Here is a 25,739-nt window from a genome sequence, read left to right on the forward strand (position 1 = left end):
GTGTAGCCTGGGACTGTAGACAGGGGGTCTACACGCAGCTTTTCCATGTGGTCTGGGCTTTTCATAGCACAGAGGCTGAATTTCGAAAAGGAACATCCCCAAAGAGAGTGTCTAGAGAACAAGAGTCCCAAGAGCCCCAGGCAGAAGCTGCAGGCACAGAGGCTGAATTTTGAAAAAGAACATCCCCAATGAGAGTATCTAGAGAGCAGGCTCTTTCTCTCTTTCTGACCTAGCTCAGAAGTCACATGGCGTCATTTCCAATGTATTCTACTGGTTACCTGTGAATCACTAAGGCTGGCCCACATTCAAGGGGAGGGGAATTCGATTCCACCTCGATGGGTCCTAGTGTAGAACTACTTGTGGGGATGGGAGCTTTTGTTGCAGCCTGCTTTGGAAAATACCATCTTCCACTATAGATAGCAGCTAGGACTCTGGAGTAAGACCCACCTGGTTTCATTTCCTGGCTCTGACACATATTAGCTATGTGACTTCAGGCAAGTGTCTTAACCACTCTGTGCCTCCGCTTCCACATGAGTGAAACTGGAATAATGATCCTGTCATCATAGGGTTGTTATAAGAATTTAACAAAGTGAGCCATGCATGGTGTTAGCAGAATGCCTGATACACTGTAAGTGCACAATGTCACCTTTAACTGAGACCCAAGGAGGCGATTGCTCAGGACAAGCTTCACCTATGACACCTTTTTTTAGGCTCATCTTAGTGAGGAGGTTAATCATGCAATTCCCATACCAGGCTGTATAACAGCCCAGAACTCACTAGCAGTAACAAGAACTACAGACGCTGTGCATTAGGGGATAGCACTTTACAGTTTACAAAGCCCTTCCATATTCATCCTTCATGTAATCCTCCAGACAGGTCTGTGGGGCCCCCAGGACTCCCATTTTACAGATGGGGCTTATCAAGATGTGACTCACTCAAGGTCACATAGCTAGTAAATTACAGGCAAGGCCACCATCCCAGAGTTCCCGTGTAAAGCCCTTGCTCTTATCTTCTCCGATAATCTCAAGGGCACGGCTAAGTTATCAAAGGAAAAATACAATTTAATTAGAATTTAATTAATTTGAAGAGTGCCCTAGAAATGAGGAGAAAGGAAGGAGGTCAGATTTCCAATAGCCAAGGAATGTCAGAGCCAGGGCGGGAAGGTGACTGCCACGCGAGAGGAGACCTGAAGTTATGACTCTCCTCCAAAGAGCTCAAAGGCATTCCTGGAAAATGTCCCATAATGCTTTTCAAAGTTGAGAGTTAATCACTCAGCCAAATAGCACCTTTTGCTCTGCAACCTCAGAGTCCCCTAATGACCCCTCACTCCCCTAAAACTGAGAAGCCAGTGGTGCCCTCTTCTTTCTGTGTTTCCCTTCAGATTTCAGTCCACTCACATCAACATCAAAATGCACAAATGCTGGGAAAGCATTGTAAATCCTGCCTTTCTGGAGTTTTCCATCCGCTTTTGGAAACAAACCAAAATACCCATAAATATTCAAGCTTATAATATTGACTTAAAGCTCAGTTAGAGCCCCGGCTGCAGTCAGCTCTTGATTATCCATGTGTGACTTATCCACAGCTAATTTGAAAACTCAAACTTCCTTCCTTCGAACTTGCAGCGCACCCTTGGCCCCCTCTGCGGGTGCTGGCTCGGGGCTGCGGGGAGATGAGGTGGAAACGTGCCCAGCCGAGGGCCTGACGACCCTGCTTTTGCTCTTGACACAGCTCCTGATTAGCCGCGTGACCTTGAGTACACGTCTTTACCTCCTGGGACCTCCTAGGTTTTTCAACTGTAAAATGAGGTAGCAAAGTCGTCAAAACAAATGGGAAGATATGTTTGCTGCAAAGATACAATATTGAAATCGATAGTCCAAAAGGCCCATTTCCTGGACAGGATGGTGTGTGGCCTCAGAACTGATGAATGGCAGACCCAAGCCTAGCACCCGAGACTCCAATGGTTATTTCATGAATTTCATGGCCAAACACGCGAGATTTTTCTATTTCCCGAATTAAGATTCTCCCCAGTGAGCACAGATAGTTCAAAGATTCAGAGATTCGGCTCTGCCTGAACATGGAAAAGGCTATTCTTTTTTTTTTTCAGAATATCGGCCTTCCCTTCCAATGGAGCCAAGGTGGGGACCCAGAATTGTACGTCTGTGGGAGTCAAGACCACTGCCCACTGCCCCACCCCCAGTAAGACCGAATGGGGGGATCAGCAGGAAAGCCCCTGGGTCCTCTTCGTGTCCAGTCCTCTCCCTCCCACCCCCTGCCGTTCCTACGGACTAGAAAAGACTCTCCTGTATTTTAAGGGAGAAATCTCTGGAGTCTTCTTACTCCCTGCCTTCAGCTCAACCTCCCAGACCCAGGCTCTCCTTATAGGAGGAAGGATGAGCAGTGGAGTGATGGTCGGAAGAGACCTGAAAGCAGGGATGAGAGAGGAGGTGGCGGGATCCCACCACTATGCCCTTTGACCAAACACATCACAAGTGCGCGTTCTGTGCCCAGCACCCAGGTGATAAAGAACAGACGCCCATTCTCCTTGCAATGAGATCTTGGGTTCAGGGAAGAGTACAGTGAGACCTCTGTGAACCTGGTTTTCATGAAGTATTGTAGATGCTCTGAAAGAAAGATGTGTAAAACCAGGTGGTGGTGAGGATGTGAGAGGACACAGAGGGGGAAGCAGTTAACCTCATCCAAGGTGTGGGGCATCAAGAACCACTGCCTGGAAAAGGTGGTGCTTGGTCTTTGAGCTGAAAAGCATTATGTCAGCAACATTTTAAACGGTTGTTCAATCTTCCAGAAGCATAGTAGTGGCTCTGCGGTTCAGTCTGATCAAGGGGTCATTAACAATGGGGGGCTAGCCTGCAAACTCAAGGATTCCTTATGCCATTTCTGTGGGACAAGGTATTCTATGTTCTAAACAACTTGGAAACAATCTTTAGAACACAGAGTTCTTTGGATGCATACTGCCTGTGTTGTGCAGAAAGAGACCATCGCCTACCTAAACAATACGTGGTGTGAAATTGCGAAACGACGGTACACTCGACATTGGATGCTTCGCGGTCTGAACAAGTGCTTCCCTGTTTGGGACCCATGCTGGTCTGCAGCTAGCTGCAGTTTGAGATGAACAACAGATGAAAGGACATCCTTGGTGGAAATTCTAGCACCCAGGAGCAAGGTGAGAAGGGAGGCTCCCCCTCGCCTGTTTGCACATTTGTTTATACTCCCTCTGGTGGCTGATTCAGGTGTGCATGTTCTGTCCTGGTGTGTGAAGCAACCATGCCCTATCTGATTCGAGAGGCCTGGAGCGCTGGGATCTTGTCCACGTGCACAGGAGCGAACATCCGAACAGTCAGCATCTGTTTTGGTCTGGGTTTTAACTAGCAAGTGGTGTTGGTGTTTGGAAACTCATGATTGAAATGAATATATCTTATTCTTTTTGTGCCTATCACACTGCTTGTACCATACAGCTTTGTAAAACTTCATAGAATCATAGATTTCAAGCTCCTGTTCTAGTTAGGTTCTTTTGAGTTTCAAGAAGCAGCAGTTGGATAAGTTTACTTCACGATTACCTCAATGGGATAAGGATACTTGTGACCAGGAAATGCCGTATGGCTAGGCCCTGAGAAGTACTGAGAGTTGACAGAAGGCTCCAAAGCCAGTGAGAATATAACCCCTAGGAACAGGGGTTTGTGGGCCCAACAAACTCCCATCTCAGTTCCATTTCCCTCTTTTTACGGACCTTCTTGTCATCCACTAATCCTTACCTTACATCTTACCTTACATCTTCCGCTTCTCCTTCATAATGTTGACTTGCCTGGGGCCCATCTTGTCCTCTGTGACTTCTCTCGGAATAATGATCATTCAGCTTTAGCTCCCTTTGCAAATGGATCCTTTCTCCCTTTGAATCAGCCAGAGGCACAGGCAACCACCGTAACTGGAATATATGGTACGCACCTGAAAGGAAACTTTGGACTCTAGTTCATCATATGGGAAAATTGGTAACCCAAGAGCTGATGAGACTTACCTAAGATTACACACATAACTGAGAAGTGGTGATGGTAGGAGGAGACCCCAGTTCTCCTACAGTCTACAGAGGCCATTTGCACACTAAACTGTGTCATCTGCTATGGAAGTTTGTGTGGTAGGAGTGTTACCATGCATGGGTGTCTTCTTACTCACCTATTGTGCTTGCAGTTGAGAGACAGATGGTCTTCTCTTTTCTGCTTCCTTCCTTCTCCCCACCACCTGCTTAGGCATCTGATATAGGACCCAGACGAGTGGCAGAATGGTGCTTAAGAGAAAGGTATTTAAAATTAGCTCCCTTTAATAGCGTTTGTTCTTATTAGAATTCACGTCTGGTCTTTGTGCCAATGATTTCAACGTCACTAAATTCAAACTAAGATTGACAGTGAAGTGTCTTGGTTGCCAAGTAAGATTCATTCAGAAAAGGGGAATTACACAGTAAATCTCAAATGAGAAAACTTGATAGATGAACTGAATTCTGAGCTGGTGAGGCCAGCTAGAATGTAGGTAAGTTGTCAATTGAAATATTTCACCCTTTATTTCTCTTTGGTTGAAGATATTAGAATATCATTTGGGGGCCATCCAGACTTAGAACTTCAGGTAGTCGCTTTCAGTAGGCTGGGCTTGCATTTAGATTTAGAAGTCTACATGACTTATGGTTTTTCCAAAACTTGCTTACTAGAAAAGAAACTCTAAGAAAGTCCTGATATAGCAATCACATTGACAGATTCATTCATATAGCTGGAATGCTGCAGCCAATGCAATGGGATTTTTGAATAGGAGAATAAGGACACTATCATATTCACTATTGGGTTTAACAGATCAGCATGACTCAATGAACCATCCATATAGTCATTTGTTCTCATTCATTAGACATTTACTGAAAGGCTCCTATAACATAAGCACGATGCTGGGGATATGAGGGTGAATGCGACACTGTTGCCTACAAGAAACTTACTGTCTAGTGAGGAATACAGACAAGTAAAGAGAATTACAACACCAGATCTGAGGAGCTTGTACAGATCAATGACAAAGGAGGCCATGCTAAACTGTCTGGTCTTCCTGTGGTATGACTGACTTGGCTGTAATCCCATCAATCCTCCGATAACATTGTCCAGATGTCATGACCTCATAAGCAGATGACCCTCATGCCATATGTCAATCTCCCTTGCATGGACATTTCAGTAATTATGTTGTATTCTGTTAAGCCTCATCTCTTGAGATCTGCAAAGTAAGGCATCCCCATGGGCAAGAGAAATGTTCTCTTCTGAAACCTGAGGCCATTCCTAGAGCAGATACCCCGATGAGGGTGAATCCTTGGACAGGGACCCAGAACTTCAGGAGAAGCCTCAGACATATGGGAAAAAGCTCAGCCTCTCCCTTGCCTTATGCTTGGAAGCGTCTAGACATCTGAGATATGATGCTGGGAAGAGGGATTTAGAAGTCACAGAAAAGCAAGAAACCCAAAAGAAGAGCGATCCAAGGAAGATTTCTTCTTCCTGGATCCCCGATGGATGGGAAAAGACAAGCAAGGTTCAGAAAGCAGCATGTGTTTTGCAGGCCAGATTTTGCAGCTTCATGGTATTAAAGCCCCTGGACCAGCCTCCAGCCCAGTGCCCATCCAAGGCTGGTCAGGAAGCACCTGCAGTAGGTTCCCCTGGGACAATGGGTCAGCATGCAGATTCCTAGACTCCTCCTCAGATCCAAGCCTCTGAATCAGAATGGAAGGGGAGATAGAATTTGCATTAAAAAAAATTTTTTATTGAAGTATAGTCTTTTTCTTTTTTTATTTATTGAAGTATAGTTGATTTACAATGTTAGCTTCAGGTGTACAGCAAAGTGATTCAGTTATACCGTACATATAATTTGCATTTTGGTAAGCCCCTTAAGTTTGAAATCTTGTGGTCAGTGGGGTCTTTTGTGAAGATTTAAGCCTATAGATTTAATATGGTGCAACTACTCCTGCTCACCAAGAAATGGGTCTTCCAATATCATACTTGGAGTTGCTAGCTTTTATTATCACCTAGATTTGTGTTTTATTTTATCACCTGGACTCTGGCATTTCCTTATAACATCTCCTTCTTCAGAATGTCCCGTATCATGCAATTAGTCTAGATCAGGGATTGACAGACTTCTTCTGTAAAGGGTCATATTGTAAATATTTTCCACATTGTGGGCTATATAGTCTCTGTCACAACTACTCAACTCTGCTACTGCAGCGCAAAAGCAGCCATAGACAATACTTAAACAAATGGACACAGTTGTGTTCCGATAAAACTTCATTTACAAAAACAGGGGGCTGGTAGGATTTGGCCTGTGGGCCACAGTTTGCTGACTCCTAGTCTAAGCCATTAGGCAATTAAACATATACCGCCTTGTAACATCTCCTTATATTGAGATACTCTGCCTTTTGTTAGTGGATTAGTTGCAAGCAATGGAAACCCACTTGAGTTACCTCTGGTTCTCAGACTTGAATGTTTATCTGAATCCCTTGGAGGGTTTGGTGAAACACAGATTGCTGGGCCCACTCCCATAATTTCTGACTGAATAGATTTGGAGGAAGGCGCAAGAATTTGAATTTCTAACAAGTTCACAGGTGATTCTGGTCCAAAGACCATACCTTGAGAGCCACTGCTTTAAGTAAAAGGGAAGAGGTTATAGAAGGAATTTGTGTGGGAATTAGGAGTCTCAGCCATGAGGCCAGGAACACAGGGTGAGCTCCCCAGAGGTCCTCCCAGAGACGGGAAGGATCCCTACCACTCTAGGAATTGGGTTTTCATAGGGGCTAGTCACCCTTACCATCATGGGGTTCTCTCTCCTCTAGGTTTCTGCTTCGATTAGAGTGATAACCTAAAACTCAAATATGATCAAGCCACTCGCCTTTTTAGAAGAACCTGCATTTTTATACATGTTCTTAGATAAAGTCCAAACTTCTTAACCTGGCTCATGGGGCCTTGTATGACCTTCATACCCACTCTGTTCCTCTATTCTCATTCCCACCATCCTCTATTGGTCCACAATAGGGACTCTGGATTTTTCCTCCACCACACTCTCCACACTACCATGTACCCCGTGTGCAGATAGCCATATGCCCTGCTGACTGTGAGCTTTATGAGGACTGGAACTGTGTTTTCCTCACTTTGTCTCCAGTGTCTGGCACGGTTGATGTTCGGTAAACATTAGATGAATGAATAAATCAGTTGTTTCTTCCTCAGATTTGCTACCAGATACAAGAGAAGAGGTGAACTCAGGGGCACAGTTAAAAGCCTTTAGGGGGCTGATGGCCCAGGAATCTTCATAGTAGAGGTTAAGTGTTCTCTAACAACAACACTTAAAAGTGGAGGGAGACCACAATGAGATACCATGTCACATCCACTAGGATGGCTCTAATAAAAAACACAGATAATAGCAAAAGTTGTCAAGGGTGTGGAGAAATTGGGACCCTCATACATTGTTGGTATGTAGTCATTTTGGAGAGTAGTTTGAAAATTCCTCAAAAATTTAAACACAGAGTTACCATATGACCCAGTCATTCCACTCCTAGGTATATACTCAAGAGACATAAAAACACATGTTCACACAAAAACCTGCACACAAACACTCATAGCACCATTATTCATAAGAGCCAAAAATAGAAACAACCCAAATATTCGTCAAATGCTGAATGGGCAAACAAAATGTGGTATATCCATACACTGGAGTATTATTCAGCAGCAAAAAGGAATGCTACAATGTGGATGAACTGCAAAAACATTATGCTAACTGATAGAAACCAGTCACAAAAGGCTACATATTATATGATTCCATTTATATGAAATGTCCAAAATAGTCAAGTGTAGAGAGACGGAAAGAATAGTGATTGCCAGATGCTGAAGAGAGGGGGTCATGGGCAGTGACTGCTAGTGGGTATGGGGCTTCTTCTTGAGTGATAAAAACATTCTAAAATTAGATAGTGATGGTAGTTACACAAATGTAACTATATGATGATATATGTAAAGATATGTAAATTATATCTCAATGAATCTGTTAAAAAACTTGGGGTGGGGAGTGCTCAGATTGGTCCCAGAAAAAAGAGTTGGTCCCACATTCAGAACACGCTACCATACCTACAGTGTTATCCTTTGACAACAATGTGCAGCACTGGAACGACTTGTCTAACAATAAAAGTCACACTGTATTCATTTATATCCCCACACAGCTTGGAACACAGTGGATTATACTGAAAAGGTTTTGATTTATTGATCTGATAAGAGAAATTCCTAATTTTCTTTTTTTTTTTTTAGGGGTTTCTCTAACAACTCATTGTTTTGTTTTTTTTTAACATAGTTACTGGAGTAGAATTGCTTTACAATGTTATGTTAGTTTCTGCTGTACAACAAAGTGAATCAGCTATATGTATACATATCTAATTTTCTTTATTTTCCATCAAAAATATTCAATACTTTGAGTATGCAGCACAATTTCATGTACCCCATAACTCAGTCTATTCTTATGGATGAAAATGATGAATTCCCTCAAAATGCTAAAATTGTTTTGTTGTTGAAAAACAAAGCAAAGCATGGTCTAAATTTATTTAGGACAACCATTGAAAGAGGCTTGCATTGTTTACTGATCTGCATCTGCTTCATACACAAAGAGCTTTTATACCAAGGCCAACTATTATTGTTTTCTTTCTTTATCATGGAACCTTTCCTGAATTCATGGCTCTGAGCAAACACAGTTTAGCGCATAAATGTAGATCAGCAACTCCCTTTATTTTTGTTGATCTTGTATGATACTGAAATTCCCATTAACTCTTTCTCCCATCCGTGATATTACAGACTAATTCCTATCACTTCTCTAAAGCAAATAAGAAATGGCTTGTGATCAAAAACATTTTATAGAAATTACACAACCCATTCAGAAAAAAGAACAATATTGCCATATATGGATGGAAGCATGAAAACATTCATATTTGGGGGGGGAGGTTAAAGGCTTAATATACAATAGAAAAGAAAAGATATAGCAATGTCAGTTTAATGTCTGCTTCTGAATCTGAAAAATGATACTAGGATAGAAGAACTTAGAATTAGAAATTAGAAATTGTTCAGTTGGTTTTCATTACACGTGGCCTTAGTGGACTTATAAAACCAAACTACAGCCCACAGCCAGACAGTGGTTTATCAATGGCTCTGGATCCCTTGGTCATTTTCCAACTTGATCTCCAGCCCCAGGAGACAGGGGCTGTCTTCTCAAGAAGTCTTTCCTCTCTCAATCAAAATGATCTTTTCTGGAATTCTACCATTAAAAATTAGTATCTTTAAGTCTTTAAGGGTTTTTCTACTTAGTAGAGCCCCCTATTAACCTAAAAATTGCCCTATCGTGGCCTCAGTTGGCAGTCTGTGCCAAGAGAATTGGAGCTCAGAAAATATACAAGACCCAGTTGATTTTGCATTAGACAGGGCTTCTTCTCAGACTCCCAAGCTACCCTGACAGCCCTTAGATATGCAGCCCTTTTCCAGTCCCACCCACAATGGTGAGAGGGAGTTATTTCTGAGGACCCATCTTGCTGGAATTTTCTCAGTTAGACGGGTGATAGACGTGACCTGAGTGCTCTGTGGTTTGTATAAAGTGAAGATAAAGAATCTAACCTCCACTTGGGTGACTGTGTTCACCACTGAAGCCAAGGAAATGACTAAGAGTGGCATATCTGTAAGTTTGAGTAGCAATTTATTAAACAATAATTGGTATTTTGAAGATCATTTTAAAGGTAATTAAAAGCCATATATTCAGGCCTTTCATAAACCTCTTCATCTCATGCCAAATGAAGAGAACTTAAACAAAAACAGTTTATAAGCCTTAGGATTTTATGATTCTTCTCTAGTCTCTCTTCCTATAGTTCCCTCACTCAGCTTCAATCTATCCCCTCTCTCCATGCTTTATGCATATTTTCTTTCTTCTGGAGGCTGCCCTGGTTATAACTCTTTTATTACTTTCTTCTCCAACTATCCTTCTAGCTTTTCCTCCCTCTTCCTCTTTTTTCTTTCTTCTGCTCATTCTACCTTTGCCTTAAATAACATAGTATGAAGCATATGTGTTTAGAAATAGTTGTTTTTTATTAACTTTTGTTAACTTTTTTTTATTAACTTTTTTATTTTTTTCTTAACTTTTGTTTTAGATATTGTATCTTTTAGTTCTAGAATTTTTATTTGGTTTTATTCCATAGATTCTATGCTAAGATTTTCTATTTATTTATTGCAAGTATATTTTCCTTTAAGTCACTGAGCATAGTTATGATGGCGAGTTTAAACTTCCTGTTTGCTAATTCTAATATCTGGGTTGCCTTGAGGTTAGTCTTCTTTGATTGTCTTTCCTCCTGAAAATGGGTGACGTGTTTTTTGTTTGTTTGTTTGTTTTTGTTTTTTTTTTTTGCGGTGCGGGCCTCTCACTGTTGTGGCCTCTCTCGTTGCGGAGCACAGGCTCCGGACGCGCAGGCTCGGTGGCCATGGCTCACGAGCCCAGCCGGTCCGCGGCATGTGGGATCTTCCCGGACCGGGGCACGAACCCGTGTCCCCTGCATCGGCAGGCGGACTCTCAACCACTGCGCCACCAGGGAAGCCCTGGGTGATGTTTTTAATTCTTCACAACTCAATTAATTTTGTATTATATCCTGGACATTCTGAATGTTATGGGGACTCTGAATTCTGTTATATTCCTCCAAAGATTGTTTCTCTTTTTAAGCAGGCAATTAAATTGGTTGGACTTAAACTGCAAACTCTATCTCTTAGGTAGTATCTCAAATCTCAATATAATTATTTTGTCCTTAGCTGGGATACTTTGTGTCTTCCCTGTGTCCGTGGTTCAGGGGTCAGCTGGAGGTTTGGGCAAAGGATACACATAGAATTTAGACTTTCTATTCTCTGGATAACTTCATTCTAGGATTTTTCTCTCACACTCTAGTGACTGTGGGTATGAGTTGCCCTGAACATTTCAGGCTAGAAAAACTGGATTTTCTTTCTTTCTTTTTTTGACTGTGCTGCAACACACAGCTTGCAGGATTTTAGTTCCCTGACCAGGGATCGAACCTGGGTCATGGCAGTGAAAGCACCAAGTCCTAACCACTGGACTACCAGGGAATTCCCAAAATGGATTTTCTATGGGAGTTTTAACAGCCCTCTGCAGTGCTGACTACAGCCTAATCTCAGGCTAAGAGCTATAAACAGCAGAAGCTCATTCCATGTTTTCCCTGCTTCCCAAGGTTGATTTCCCCAGTGGAATTTTCTTATTTTTGCTCACTCTCCAGAGCCTTCAGGTAGCTGGGGTTTCTTTGTGTGTTTTTTTTCCCCCAGAGTTTATAGCTGTTATCTATGGGAAAGTTAGTCCAGTAGGAGCTTACTCAACCATACTGGGAGCAGAGACACCTTTTCTTGATTTTTGAAATGATATGAGTTCAGCCTTTCCTGTGTCTTTCTCTAAAAGAATGCTAATTTACATTGTAGTTCAGAGCCCTTGATTGATTTTTTGGGGTCAATGACCTTCAATAATGAGACAGTTCTATAGCCCAATCTAGGGAAGGGTGTTACATCAAGCTTCATTTCAATTTATTCAACAAAATTTATTGTCCTCCTGTTATGAGGAAAACCTTGGGTTGCTTGCTGTGGTTGTCTAGGGACCATCCTTGAATTTTTGTGGGAGGAAGGAAAACATGACTACCAGAATGATTATATGCTTAGGAGGAAAGAAAGATCTCCTTATCTTTGAGAAACACTGATTCTGTATCAGGTAATCATTTTACAAATGCTCTCTTGTTTAACCCTCATAACTCTGCCAGGTGGATATTATTGTCCACTTTTTATAGATGAGAGAAGTGAGGCTCAAAGCCTGCACAGCTGGTAATTTTCATAGGCTTTTGATAAAAAAAATGAGTCAATGCTAAAAAAAATTAGGTTGCTCATCATACTGTGTTCTCAAAAATAATATTAATAATGATAGTAAAAATAACAGCATCCAAGTGCTACTTTTGCTCTTAGCAAAAAGGGATTGTGACTCAGTACGGCCCCTGATTTTTGACTGACAAGGTTCCATAAATGCTAAGTATAGTTTTCTATTAAGATTGAAACCTATGAGAAAAAAGCCATGGGCTGACCCATCTTCAAAGTGTCCATTTAAGATTATTTTTTGTCAGCCAGTTGGCTGACGGGCTGTGTTAGACAATGGATAGATATTGTATTCTGTCTGAAACCATAGAATTGGAGTAAGAAAAGAGCGATTCTGCATTTATTTGGCTTGTCTACTGCCCGGGAGCCCAAGCTGCAGAGAGCATTTATTTCATTTTAACAAATGGGTGGCACCTCCCTGTTTCAGGCTGGAAGAAAACCTCTGTTCTGGCCTCAGTGTGATGAGGAACATTGGTGATGGAATATCCAGTGTGAGCCATTGTCCCCACGCTGGGCAAAAATAAACATTCTGGGGAAATTCTAAGGGAATATGTTCAGTTAATGGTAGGTTTATCTAATACTGGATTTTTAGAAAATATTGACTGCTTCATGTTTTACAAAGGGAACTTGCGGACAACAGAAAGTGAGCTCCCTATTGAATTGAATAATGTCTCCGTTAAGAGATGAGAATACAAGAAGAGATGTGTAAAGCACAGTTGAAAGAAGGAAGTAATAAACCTGACTTAGACAACAGACAGCAGCCTCAGCCTGGGCAGTTGGAGATACTGGGAAAGCATTGGTTTTCAATTTCCAACCCACTTAGTCATGGAAGCACTGTGGCCTGTAGTGTCGCATTTCTCTGCCAAGTTCTGCAGCTCACTTTGCGGTTAGTCATTTGAGCTTGGGGAAGTCATTTCACCTCTCTGAGTGTCAGTTTCCCCACCTATAAAGCAAAGCAGCTGGATTATGTTATCTTTTAGATCCCTTCCAGTTTTAACTTTTAAGTAACCAACAATCTTTCTCTACTTTCATACCCAGGTTTTTTGTTTTGTTTTGTTTTGTTTTTGTTTTTTGTTTTGCGGTACGCGGGCCTCTCACTGCTGTGGCCTCTCCCGTTGCGGAGCACAGGCTCCGGACACGCAGGCTCAGCGGCCATGGCTCACGGGCCCAGCCACTCCGCGGCATGTGGGATCTTCCCAGACCGGGGCACGAACCCGTGTCCCCTGCATCCTCTCAACCACTGCGCCACCAGGGAAGCCCTTATACCCAGGTTTTTTTCTCAGTCTATCCAAGAGTCAAGAATTCTACATGTGGGAAAGCAAAATGGCATCAGAGTAGATGAATGAGTCAAAACTTTTGAATTAGAATGGAAGCAAAATAAAAGCAGGAAAAATACATCTTTCTCACCTGAACTAGAAAATAGATGGCAGGTGATAAATGAATAGACTTTGGACTACTCTCTGACTGTAAACTTTCCTAAACTTTTATGTGAAACTAACAGTTCACTTTAAATATCTATGAGTTCTAACAGAGAAGAGCAGGCAGCTCAGATAATGAAGGTCAGAAACTAATGCCCAAATCCCACTGCTTTAGAATGTGCTCAAAGACAGCATCAAATACATGAAGAGGAACAAACACATTTGTCCCACCCATGACCCTGTCAGTAGCAGGCTTGTCCAGTGGTGGACATGGCTGGAATCCAAAGGTCAAATAGACCCAGAGGGAAGGACACACAATTTGGGGAGGTCCCAGTGTGACCTTGATGGAATAGATAGAATAAGCAGTTCAGGCTTAAAAGGCTGAGATCATGGATTGCTTTTGAACCATTATAGCTTTGAGATGCTTTGGTGGTAAAGGCACTGGTGGTACCATAGCAAAGAGGCAAGGTTGTTTGTTTCCTGAGGAAATGGTATTTCTCAGAGCATTCCTAGAAGCCAAACCTATCCTGTCTCAGTTTTTTGGTTTTCTAAGGGACAGACAAATCCTCCCTCCAGCTGTATAGAGAGTGAATGAATCAAACACCACTGACTGAAAGAAACCAAACAGACATGAAAGAAGAAGGAAAAAGAGAGGGCAGCAAACCCTGGTAATAATATTGCTGGTCAGATCTTGAGTTATTGGCAGAAGCATTCTCTTCAATATGCATGTCTTATTTTTGCTTGTCCCAAAAGCAGACCTTGAGATGAAGACTTGGATGCAGATCCCACGAAGCTCAAATGAGGGAGTGGGAAAAGTGGGACAGGAAAAAGAGCCAATGTGGGTTATCCTTGTGGGCAACTGGAGCTCAAATCCCTAGGAACTCTCTGAGAAACTGTGTAGAAACCTATGTCAGTTTCCTAAGGCTGCTGTAGTAAATAATCGCAAACTTTGTGGGTTAAAACAACGAGACTTATTCTCTCATAGTTCTGGAGACGACAAGTCTGAAATCAAGGTATCAGCAGGATTGGTTCCTTCTTGAGTCTCTGAGGAAGAATCTGTTCCCTGAGTCCCTCCTAGCTCCTGGTGGTTTGCCAGCACTCCTTGGCTTGTAGATGCATCACTCCAATTTCTGCCTCTGTCTTCATGTCACCTTCTCTGTCTTCTCATTTCTTCTTTTGTAAGGTACTTGTCATTAGATTTAAGACCCACACTAATCCAGGATGATTTCATCTCAAAATCCTTAACCATGTCTGCAAAGACCCTTTTTCCAACTAAGGACACACTCACAGGTTCCACTTGGACATCTCTTTTGGGGGGTGGCCACCATTCACCTTATTACAGGGTACCTTAGAATTATCCCACTGAGGAAGCTGGAATATGTAGTCCACTGATTCTGATCTCCTATTGGTTAGATATTGCCCCTATGGAAAAAAAAAAAGAAAGAAACCAAAAAACGTTTAAGACTCTGTGCTTCCAATGCAGGGGGTGTGGGTTCGATCCCTGGTCAGGGAATGAAGGTCCCACATGCCGCGTGGTGTGGCAAAAAAAAAAAAGCGCCTATGAGGGCGTCAAATCTCCTGCCCTTCTGGGCTGTCTTTGCTTAGGGCTGAGCAGTCTCCTTTGATGCTACTGAAATTCCCAAGACAGAGAAGCAGAGAGAGGCGGGTGCTTGAGGTGGGAAGCAACACGAACACATGGGAACTGACAAGCCCAGTTGCAGGGGACCTGAGAAGTGAACCAGGGGGATGTGAGGCATCAGTAGTGACCGCTACAAGGCCAAACAAAACAAAGACCCTGGATGAGGTGACTGCCAGGTCAGTTGGTGTGAATGGATGCAGACGACAGGGGAAGGCTGGGCAGGGCTGGAGAGAGCAGCACGAGACTAAGATCCCAGCACAGCAGCAGGACTTGTGCAGACTCAAGCATGCCATCCCTATGAGTCCCTGAGCAGTACTAGGCCCCCAGGAAGTGCTGGAATGTTTACTTGAGGAACTGCCCAGCTTCCCTGGAAAAGCCATCCAAAGGCTCAGGTGGTGTCCATTAGGTCCTGCAGCCTTGCCTTACTTCAAGAACTTTTTAGGTGGGTCTCAGCAAGGACTTCAGAAGTTGGCCAAATCCTTACGGTTTGGTAAGGTGTTTCCTGAACATCTGTCACTGGTGAAGACCCCAACCATTTGAAGGCACAGAGACAGACTCCATCCCTGGAGGAGAACAGGGAATGGCAAAAGGCAGACAGGATGCTCAGGTCCAAACTGATAACTCTGGCTTTAGGACAGGGCTTTGTTCTGGGTGAAGGGAGAAGAAACAGGAAAATAACTAACCAAAAATAAGGGTGGGGTCCTGGGTAGGATTCGAATCCTGCTGGCTAATTCAAGTGCCTGGAAGAGGAAGGAAGAGTCAGCACGATGACCCAGAGGTTTCACAAGGTCTGGGGCTAATCTGGGCCCCAGGCCTGCCCTCTGCCATGTAGGCCACAGGCCCGAGTTAGGATCCTGGCACCTAGACAGGACAGCATTGGTGTCATCAGGCTAGGTGGCCAGGTCAGGGATTATTAGAAGGTTCGCCTCATTTTTTACCTACCTGAATTCTGTCTGAATCCCGAGCCCTTAAAGCAGATGGCATTTTCTCACCATCCTGCCGCACCGAACCTTCATGAATCCTTGGAGCTGGGGAAGGGATACATATTTTCCTACTCCTTACTGCTACTTCTAGGTTATTTTGTCCCTCCCTCTTCCCTAAAGCACCCCGACTCTTGGAAGCAATCGTAGACCACATTCCCCATTGCTTCTCTGTGCTAGTTCAGGTCCTCTGAGAAGCTAACACCAAGACAAGATTAGATGTGCGAGAGATTTATTGGAAGAACCAACTTGGAGGGAAAAAATGGAGAGAGGGCTGGAGGAGCCAGAGCATGCGGGTCTAACCCTGCAAAGGAGAGGAAGGTTGGGTAGGAAAAGCCTTCAATTTTATTGCATGCCTGGAAACGTTTTGGTGAAGCTGATGGGGAACTCTGGAGCCAAAGCTGCATCTCCCAGGAGTGTTTCTGCTTTCATACCCCTGCGGTGCTCACTTTCCGGCTGGGAGCAGCCAGTGAGGGGCGGGGCTTCAGCAGGTGATGGATTTCAGAGCACAGCAGCTGGGGCCATAGGTCAGTGGCACTGGCCACAGTCAGAGGTCTGAGAGGGGCATTCTCACGGCCGCTGCAGTCTCCTCGTTGTAGTCACCTTCTGTCCTCTGACCAGACACACCCCACCTTCACCCCGCACTTTCACTGAAGACTTTACCACCAAGATCAGTGTCTTACTTTCCACCGCTACAACTTTAATTCTTGGTCATTTCAACATACACATGGGGAGTCCTTCCAACATTCTGGCCTCTCATTTCCTTGACGCCCTCACTTCCTGTGGTCTTCACCACCTTCATCAATGAGCCGTTGCCGAGGTCTCATTACCAAGCATTGCTCCGTTCCCTAACGTTCGTTTCAAGCCTCCCACGTTCCTACCTCCTATCATCCCCTCTCACTCTCTCTTGCGTTGTGACTTCAACCAACCTTGGGCCCCCTTAGGTCCCCCAGTCCTGTTACCGTGCCAACTTTTCACCACCCATTATCCCCTTCATTTCCTCCATCTCCACCTTTTTTGTTAGAGTCCACAGTATTCACCGTACATACCACTCCTTGTACACAGTGTCAACTCCTTGTACATTCTCTCAACTCCATCATTTTGCTTGCCTTTGCTAAGCCAGCTCAGCCTTGTTTAATTCCAGCTGCCATCTTCCAGCCCAGCTCCTAAAGAGCTGAAGGTGGCTGGCGAAAAACACTCAACCATTGCTGACTGGTCTGACTTGAAGTTTACCACGGCAGACCTCAAGTGCGGCTTCAGTGCAGCTAGGCAATCGTACCCCATTTCCCCAATCAATTTGCTCTCCCCTCGCCCTGAGATGACTATTTCATGCTTTCTCATCTTTCCTCAAAACCCCAGAAATCCCACCCCCCATCCTCCTTCTCAGCTGGTGACCTTGTTTCTTAGTACCCTGAGAGAGAAGCAATCAGGAGAGAACTTTCCTACTGCCCGCCACCATATCTGTCTGCCTTCCTGCACTTGTACTCACGATTCTGACTTCTTCCCCTGATACACGGACAAACTGTGTTCTTCTACCCACGGCCAACACCTCCACGTATGAACTGGATCCCACCCCCCGTTGCTCAGTCAAGGTTTTGCTCCTGCAATTATGTCGTCTCTCTCTCTTCCATATTTCTCTCCCTCCTGAATCATTTCCATCAGCGTAAAAACACCTGCTATCAAAAATAAATAAATAAATAAATAAATAAGACCTCCCCGATGCACACACCTTTCCAACTACCACACGTTTCTCCCCTCCCCTTTATAGTACAACTCCTTTACAAAGTTGTCTATACTTGCCATCTTCGCTTCCTCTCCTCCCATGACTCTTTTTTTTTGCGGTACGCGGGCCTCCCACCGCCGCGGCCTCTCCCGTTGTGGAGCACAGGCTCCGGACGCGCAGGCTCAGCGGCCATGGCTCACGGGCCCAGCTGGTCCGCGGCATGTGGGATCTTCCCGGACCGGGGCTCGAACCCGTGTCCCCCGCATCGGCAGGCAGACTCTCAACCACTGCGCCACCAGAGAAGCCCCTCCCATGACTCTTGAACCCCCTCTAGTCTGGTGTCAAGGAAATGAGAACCATTTTTCCAGCCCCACTGTTTGATCTGCAGCAAACATTTCACAGTGTCAGCCTACTTTCCTGCCTCTGATATTCTTCTCGCAGTAGGTCATCCCGTCCTCAGGAGGCTCCTCCTGGGTAGAGAACCCCCAGATTCTAGCACCTGCTTGGTCTGGGGCTGGGCTGACCCAGGCTCGTCTCCTCCCAGGACCCTTTGGTAGGGCACCCAGGGTGTGTATAGATGTACGAACTTGATGGGACACCACTTAGACTCACATGGAGAAGCCATACTGAGTCCCCATCTTACCCTGGACATTCCTGTGCTCACAGTTTCCACACCCCACCCTTCACTCCAGCAGTAAAGAAAAATGGGTCCCTCTGAGGGCCCCTCTGTGTTCACAGTTCCAGGACCTACCCACCACCCCATGGCCAAAGATGAACATCTGTTCTGCCTGGACCTGGGTCTGGTACACGCTTTTACACGCCCCAACTTCACTTCTCTTTTAGAAAACATGCGAGCTCTCCTTTGCGGGTCTTCCCAGGCATGGGAAGTGGAGAGACAAGTACATAAGAAATAGCAAAGCGACAGGTTTAATAAATGTTTGTTAATCAACTCCTCCATGTTAGGCGCACGTTCTCAGCAGTGAGTGAAACAAGCGAATTCCCATCCATATGGATATTGCATCAAATGTTTATCTGTCTACCTATCATCTGTCTCTCTAGCAATCATATATCTTATCTATCTGTCTATCGAAGCCAATAATATAATTTTCTCACAAAGAGCAGTACAAGCTAAGTGAAGGAAAACATGTTCTATGATCGGGTGCCCTCCCTTCAGACCCCAAACCAGCTTTCACACTTGCTTGTCTATTGTACTCCCTCAGTAGAAACAGCCCATTTGTCCATGAGCTCAAGTGGGTCATGATTTCCAGTTCTGTGCATTCTTGCATCTACAATAGCCACCTTGTGAGCTATAGGGCCATTACAATTAGCTCCACATCATCATTAGAGAATTTCTGGCTCAGAGACGTTAAGCAAGTTTCCTGAGGTCAGTCAGGACCTCAGTCGTTGAGCTGATAGTTGAAGACCAGGATTCTAAATTCACATTGGATGGTTTTCCAGGTCTTATAGGCCATAAAGATTCTTACTTTCCCAGTACCTCGTAAAACATAATAGGCGTATCTAAGGTTTGTTTCTGTAGCTGTATTACCTGCACAGAAGTACTTGTTGGCCTTGTGCTGACCACAGGGAGTAGTAAAGTCCACACTTACCTGTTTTCCTTCTTCTTGAACTCAAAATAGTGCCTGAGTAAAGATGGCCACACTGCACTTACACGTATCCCAAGCAGTAGGAGATAAGGTATGCAGTGTTGTTCTTTAGTTCTTTACTAAGTAGTCATCCAGATTATTTTATTTCCAATTTATAATCATGCTTATTTTTGCTATTCAAGAATGAAACCATGGTAGTATTTACTGAGAAGCTCTTGATAAGTGTTATTCTAAGCACCGCACAGATACTACAGTTCATACTTTGTTTTTAATCATGTTAGTTTCAGGCATGTAATTCTGAGGTATATATTATATGTATTACCAATCTCTAGCCCCTACCTAATTCTGTTCTCCGATAGATAAATATCTTTATTCTTCAGGATCCCCCAACACTTGATGAAGAAACATTAAGTCAAAGCATGTAGCCTCTAGGGGGAGCTCAAGACTTCTCTCTCTCTTCCGTCTATCCTCTGGGAAGGATGAGGACTGAAGAGATGCGTGAGTGGGTGAGATGGGTGAAGGCAAGGACATTATTGGGCCCAAGTGTGGGCAGGTAGCCTTTGACTGTGCCTTGCCTGGAGGTTAGGGGGCATTGTATGTGCATAATGAGGGTCTTTTGACCTTCCCTCGGGATGCAACCTTTTGAAAATTCTCGCATATGGCTGACATCATAAAAGGGGCCCTTTCCACAGCCAAGGAACCACGGCAGGAAATGGATGGGGCAGAGGAAAGGATGACACATGGACATGTGTTAGTCTGGGCTGTAATCTAGGGAAGCAATGGAGTCCTATGACTTACCACGACCCAGCCCCGCTCTCTACATCCAGGGGTTCGACACAGGGCTGAATGGGGGTTGAGGGTCAAAGCCATATGGCATCAAGCAGAGAGACTTTGCCTGGAAGTCTCTCCACTGAGCTCTTAGGGGAGCCTAGTAGGGCCGTCCGTGGCCACAGTGGGCTAACGTTTGTGGACTTGACAACCAGGAGACCTGACTCACCCCTTCATTAGTAACACAAGTAACCCGAACCAACACAGCAATTCAACTCACAGTGTAGAAAATGTGCCCGGAGGGGAAAAAAAAATGACATAAACATAAATACAATACTGTGTGTTTATGCAAATGAGCTATAAAAAGTATATCTTGAGTAAGGTTGCAAGTAATGTATTACCTAGCAAAATAGAACTCTATATATGTCTATATATATATATATATACTTTAACCAAAATGAATGCACGTGTCATGGAATCCAGTCCATGGCCTGGAGCTCAAAGGGCTGGGACCCATGATCATTTACTGAATCGGATCTGCCAATTCAGTGGATCTTCAGGGATGGGAAGTTCACTTAGTGGGAAGAAGGACGTTCCAGGGGAGAGAAGCAGAAAGCCTTTAGCTTCTCTGGGCCCCTGTCTTAGTCTGAATTCCCTCCAAACAGATGCTGAGTGGAGGACTTGGGTGTAGGTCATTTATTTGTGAGGTGGTGTCAAGAAGCGCAAGTGAGGGGATGCGGAGAGTGATAAAGGCAAGGGTGGGAAGGTAATAGATGTGAGTTCATGAGCAGATTACCACTCGGGGCAACTAGGGTTCGATCCTGTGGTGGGCCACGCGAGATGACACATGGTTCACATCTCGGAATCTCCTCCCTGGAGGACGGGAAGGCTGGGGCACTGATGCACCAACTCCCACCTCCCACTGTCGAGGGTTCTCCCCTTGGGCATCAACTTACCTGCCCTTCTGGTTGGTTGTGCCCATGATATGAGTTTGCTCAGTACTCTTGAGGTGGGAAGCTGTTAGTGTGCCCAGGATTGTCCAAGACTTCAGGAACATGGGCTGGGGCATCAACACCATGCTCATATCAAGACTGAGACTAGTTAGTCTAGATGACCTCCACAGCTCCTCCCAGCTATTATATTCAGTGCTTCTCTGATGTATGGAGTTGCCTGCACCATGGGTTTTCTACCCTAGGTGATGGGGAGTTGCCCGTCTCTAGAAGTAACCAAGCAGACACTTGATAAGCACTTGGAGAGAATGTTGTAGCGTCAGATATGCGATTGGAATGAGGAACTTTTAACACACTTACTGTCTAAGGCTGAGTTCCTGGGAAACAGACCCTGCGATGAGGATTCAGGTGTGAGTGATTCCTCAAGGAAATGCTCCCTGGGGAGGGCAGGAAGGGAGTGGGAGAAGCAGGATGAGAGGGGAAGGAAGCCAAGCAAGGGTTCCATGTTGGGGAAGGTCCCAGCCTCAGCCTGATCCCACGGGGGAGCTCTGCAGTATGTGCTACACCTCCGATTCTGTGGGACTCCAAGCAAGGGAGCTGGGTTTTCATATTCCCTCACCCATCAGTCATTAGCTAAGGGCCATCCCAGGAGGACATAAGTTCTAGGCATATTTAGCTCTCCATGCGTATGGGCAGAGTAGTTGCAGTGGCCTGAGGACAGTCGTCTGAGGAGAGCAGGTGTAGGCAGTCAGGAGCAAAGGCACCATGCAGCCAGAGGGGCGTCCAGAGACAACAGTACGAGGAATCCAAGGGGACACTGTCACTGCCTGCTACAGTTACTAAGAGGATGGCAGTCATACTCGTGTGTGGGTTTTCTCTGTTTCGCTATAGATTTACAAGGTCTGGTGGGCAAAGCCTTGGCCCCAGGGCTCCGAAAGTCCTGTCTTTGGCCTACTCTAATGCTGCAGATAGCCGCCATGCAGGAGACTCAGCATTTCAGAGCTTGGACTTCCAGAATCCCATGTTGCTGAAGAGGGCAGCCCGGGGACTTTTTTTTTGTAGACTGGAAATAAGAGTTTATAAGGTACAGAAAGAATGACCCCAAGCCCTCATGCAAACTATGTGGAATCTCTTCAGTCTGAAGTAGATTTGGGACTAAAGACAGTACAAATATTTCTGAAATAAAGGGATAAATCTAGCTATACAGAGATGCAGCGTGATGCTGTCATAAAAAATCCACTTTTGTCCACGCCACAGCCCTGAACCTCCTGTGCAGTCGATCAGAGACCCTGATAAATCTGGGCTGCTAGAAATGCCAACCAGCTCATATGTTTTCAGTGAGCGATGACAGGGAGCCAAATTGCTTTAGTCCGATTAGGGAAGGGCCTCTGACTGTAAAATATACTGTGTGAAAAAAAATATTGAGTTTTAGTTCGCTGACACATCAATTTAAGAGAGTTATGGCTCTCACACGGAGGCCAAGCAGGTATCTCCCCACATGTATGTGCAATAAAAATTAATTGTGGTCTTTTATACAGGGCGCTGTTCTCACTTGTGGGATCAGAGGGTGACCTGAGCGTCACCTCCAGTGGCAAGCTGCAACACTGGAGGTGGTGGTTCTTTTCCCGGAAGCCACAGAGGGAAACAAACGCCAAAAACCACGAACAAGTTTCACGTGTAACGTTCTGAATTTTAAAAAGATATGCAGCCATGTCATGTCCATATTTTTTCTGAAAGTATATATATGTTTGATGGGTATAATATGTGTGTATCTATCAGGGTTAGGACAAGAAAACAGAAAGTTCAGCACGTCTTTCAAATGAATTCAGGGAGCTGGTTATAGGAAATGGAAGAGTGAAAAAGCCAAACAGAATGATCAGTCAGCCCAGGGGTTAGCAACAGCAGGAAGTGGCTACCACTTTGAGGGCTCAGGGGACACAAGGAAGAGGGGGTTTTATGGAGAACAGGAGCAGAGGCCATCCAGGGAACCTTGAACCATGGTGGAAGCATCCCAGGGAGCTGTAGCCACAGAGGGAGGAGCTGGGTTATCTCTGCTGCCAGAGGTGCTACAGGAAGCGGAGAATGAGGGCGTAAAATACCCTGGCTTCTCCCTTCCTCCTGCCCCTAGTGACTCTCAATGGCCAAACTGAGCTGGAAGCCGGAGGGCAAGGGAGTCTGGGAAATGTAGTTCCCTGTGATACAAAACACAACTGGGGAACGCACCAGGAAGGGCAGTTGATAGGCATGCTATACATGTAAATCTCCTTTTGTTGCTTTGGATCCCAGTTTGACGAACCTGTAAGACTCTGCTGACTGTGCGATTTGGAGAGAAGGGAGTAGGCCTGATGTTCAGTTGACTGTGGCGTCTTCAGCTTGGGAATGTCTTGTACCTGGTTGGCATTGCACGGTGGCAGGGCCCTTCAGAACGGGCCTCCAGATGTGGACAGACATGCCACACATCACAGGGTGATATTTTAGAAGTGCTTCCTAGCAGACCTCCCTTCCTTGTGAGTCAATCCCTTTGACCACATACACCCTGTTCATTGTTGATGCCAAGATGAGCTCCACCTAGAACAAAGAATTCCACATCTTCTTCTGAGATCAGGTGGCAAGGTAGAGAGAAGGGAGTCAGGAAGAGCTGGACGAAGCAGTGAGATGCCAGGGCCTGGCTTCCCAGCGGGCAGGGAGAGAGTGAGACCCCAAATGTAGTGGAATAAGGAAGCCAAAAATAGAGGACTTTTGCTTCACTTCTTATTGGGCCTCTGGGAGGAGGCCACCTCACTGGGGGCCCTGCACCATCATGGGGATGTCACAGCAGAAAACAAAGCTGTCACGTGAGTAGGCAGAAAGGTGGCTTTGGAGCCGTCTCAGCTCCTGTGTGGTGTGGCAGGGTTTCGGAAGTTCCCAGTTCATCCAATGTGGTCACAGAGTGTAGCAGGGTTGAGGGCAGTAGCCATACGTTGGCCCTCCATGGGTGACAAGGTGACCCTCACAGTAGTGGCTCAGGAGTGGAGGAGGAAAACACCAGAGGCAGATGAAGGGGGTAGCTGAGGGCTGAGAGGGTCTGTGGCAGCAGTGACAAAACAGCGAGGTCAAGAGAGCCGGGCCAGGGGACTGCACACCCTGGCCAAGCCAGAAGACCAAACAAGAGTTTTACCACCACTGACTTTAGCAGAAAATGTCAGTCATGGTGCCTCACAGGGACACAGATGTCCCCTCACAACGGGGAGCAGAAATCTTTCCCAGGAAGCACTTCAGCTTCCAGGGAGTTTGGGTTCTCAGCCCGGAGTGCAGAAGCAAGACTAGTGAAATAAGAAAGCACTGTGACTCCACCCAAAAGGGAACACCATGTGGTCTCAGCCTGGATTCTAATTCTCTGGTCCTGCCGGCAGGGGAATGCTGGCGAGTGGGGAAAGTACATTTCGGCATCAAACAGACTTGGCTTCGTTTCCGGCTCTACCAGTATCTGGCTGTGGATTTCCTGGACAAGTTCCTTAACTTCTCCCAGCTCGGATTCATCTTGTATGAAATGCAGATGCCCATCCCTACCCACCAGTGCTGTCGGGAAAAGTAGAGCTAATCTATGTAACTCTCAATATTGTACTGGAAGCAGAATGGGGTTCCAATCATGGGTAGTTATTAGTATCAGAAATAGTCATAATGAATATAGCCTGTGTGGTGGTGATTGATTGGTTGTTGACCAGATTGTTTTATTTCTCTTCCAGTTTGGTGTGACCATGGGGCTGAGTTTAAGTCAAGGGGATGGGAGTATAAGTACACCACCTTTGGGCCTGGCTCAGAAGACCTCCCACGCACTCATCCATGCTCTTTCTTCCCTTGCTTCTTGACCACTTGAAGGGATGAAGTGAAGGGTCTGAGGCCCTCAGAGGTGGCAGAGCTACAATATGGAAGGACCCTGGGTCCTTGAGTCACTGCTTGTGGGAGAGCTACCTGGCCAGGAACACTCACACTGCACTGCTCCATGGGTGAGAAACACACTTTCCTTTTGTAAGGCGCTGAAATCGTGGGGCTGTTTGTTAAGGCAACTAACCTGACTAAGACAGCCTATGTCTTCCCTCAGCTTTCCCCTCCTCTACCTACCTTACAGAGTTATTATGAAAAGAAATATGAAAACGCAAGTGAAAGTGTTTTAAAAGCCTGAAAGCACTCTAAAAAATGTGAAAATTTTCTCCAGGCCTTCAAACCTTACCCGCAGTCCTTACTTACTACTGGCAGTGTTATGGCATTATTTGGAGTTCTGGGTGCCCTCATATTGTACCTCCTTGAGACGCAGACGCATCCCCCTTGGGAGGAAGGCAAGAATGTGGGATGGGAAAGAGGGGTACTATCCCCCTCCGAGACAGTCTGGCAGGAGTCTCAGAGTTTCCCTTCCCCAGTCTTCTGACCTGAACTTTCAGTCACTGGCATCCTCTGGTCCTCTGGCACTGGAAGTGTCTGCCAATGGGGACATTTCTGGGGATCCAGGCCTGGTCGAGAGCAGAAACCATTCTTGCCGAGGGGAAGTGGCACTTGGCAGTGCCCGCCCTGCCCTGTCACCTGCAGCAGCAACTCATAGTTGATGGCGCTAGTGGCCTACGTGGTGATTTAAGGACACCCAGAAGGGACCCCACTATTCTCTTTCTAAAAATGTCTTGCCTGGCCTATCCTCTTGAGGTCTGCTCTATGAATATGGAAACAGCCTTGCGGGGCTG

This window comes from Grampus griseus, assembly GCF_964374135.1.
Source record: "Grampus griseus genome assembly, chromosome: X".
In the NCBI taxonomy this organism is placed as follows: domain Eukaryota; kingdom Metazoa; phylum Chordata; class Mammalia; order Artiodactyla; family Delphinidae; genus Grampus; species Grampus griseus.